Here is a 1,522-nt window from a genome sequence, read left to right on the forward strand (position 1 = left end):
TGGTAGTGCTGGTATGATCGCATCCGTCATTCCCAGCACTCCAAATTCTATTATGCCTCTTTCTCCTGTGCCGCCAGTCACACACCACACGCGCGCCCCTGCGCCTTGCCCCCTTTCTCGTTTCCGCCAAGAGGAAAAACAAAAAGATTCGTAGATCGAACAGGCAAAATTAAAATGAATTTTAAAGGAAAAAAAAAGGAAGGGATGCAACGCTACTCTCGCCCAAGCACACTAACTTTGGAGGTCTGATGGGATCAAGTGCGTTAGTGCTGGTATCATCGCATCCGTCATTCCCAATACTCCAAATTCTATTATGCATCATTCTCCTGCGCCGCCCGTCACACCCCGCACGCGCGCCCCTGCGCCTTGCCCCCGTTCTCGTTTCCGCCAAGAGGAAAAATAAAAAGATTCATCGATCGAACCGGCAAAATGAAACCGAATTTTAAAGGAAAAAAAAAGGGATGTAACACGAGGACTTCCCACGGGGTCACCCATCCTAGTAAAACTCTAGCCCATGAACGCTTAACTTCGGTGTTCCGATGGGATCCGGTGTGTTAGTGCTGGTATGATCGCATCCGTCATTCAATGCACTCCAAATTCTATTATGTATCTTTCTCCTGCGCAGCCCGTCACACCCAACACGCGCGCCCCTGCGCCTTTCCCATTTTCTCGTTTCCGACAAAATTAATTGAATTTTAAAGGAAAAAAAAAAGGAAGGGGTGCAACATGAGGACTTCCCAGGGGGTCACCCATCCTAGTACTACTCTCGCCCAAGCATGCTAACTTTAAAGGTCTGATGGGATCCGGAGCGTTAGTGCTGGTATGATAGCATCCGTCATTCCCAGCACTCCAAATTCTATTAAGCCTCTTTATCCTGCGCCGCCCTTCACACCCCGCACGCGGGCCTCCGCGCCTCGCCCCCTTTCTTGTTTTCGCCTAGAGGAAAAATAAAAAGATTCGCCGATCAAACCGGCAAAATTAAACCGAATATTAAAGGAAAAAAAAAGAAGGGATGCAACACGAGGACTTCTCAGGTGGTCACCCATCCTAGTACAACTCTCGCCGAAGCACGCTTAATTTCGGGGTTCCGATGGGATCCCATAATTTAGTGCTGGTATGATCACATCCTTCATTCCCAGCACTCCAAATTCTATTATGCCTTTTTCTCCTCCGCCGCCCATCACACCCCGCACGCGGGCCTCCGCGCCTTGCACTTTTTCTTATTTCCGCTAAGAGGAAAAACAAAAAGATTCGCCGATCGAACCGGCAAAATTAAACCGAATTTTAAAGACAAAAAAAAGGAAGGGATGCAACACGAAGATTTTCCAGGGGGTCACCCATCCTAGTACAACTCTCGCCCAAGCACGCTTAACTTTGGAGTTCCGATTGGATCCGATGCGTTTGTGCTGGTATGATCGCATCCGTCATTCCCAGAACGACAAATTTTATTATGCCTCTTTCTCCACCGCGGTCCGTCACACCCAGCACGCGCGCCCCTGCGCCTTGCCCCCTTTCTCGTTTC

General features: G+C 49.2%; 2 non-coding genes and 2 pseudogenes across 2 annotated transcripts; all 4 read right to left on the reverse strand.

Annotated features, from left to right (window-relative positions):
- Positions 1 to 458: 458 nt before the first annotated feature.
- LOC124894343 lies at positions 459 to 577 on the reverse strand (annotated as a pseudogene).
- Positions 578 to 716: 139 nt separating this feature from the next.
- On the reverse strand, positions 717 to 834 carry LOC124894344 (annotated as a pseudogene).
- Positions 835 to 1,009: 175 nt separating this feature from the next.
- Positions 1,010 to 1,128, reverse strand: LOC124894342. The gene has a single exon (XR_007051148.1). It is a non-coding gene; the product is annotated as a 5S ribosomal RNA (ribosomal RNA).
- Positions 1,129 to 1,304: 176 nt separating this feature from the next.
- Positions 1,305 to 1,423, reverse strand: LOC124894340. The gene has a single exon (XR_007051146.1). It is a non-coding gene; the product is annotated as a 5S ribosomal RNA (ribosomal RNA).
- Between the last annotated feature and the right edge of the window lie 99 nt (positions 1,424 to 1,522).

The sequence above is a fragment of the Capsicum annuum genome, unplaced genomic scaffold (assembly GCF_002878395.1).
Source record: "Capsicum annuum cultivar UCD-10X-F1 unplaced genomic scaffold, UCD10Xv1.1 ctg73197, whole genome shotgun sequence".
In the NCBI taxonomy this organism is placed as follows: domain Eukaryota; kingdom Viridiplantae; phylum Streptophyta; class Magnoliopsida; order Solanales; family Solanaceae; genus Capsicum; species Capsicum annuum.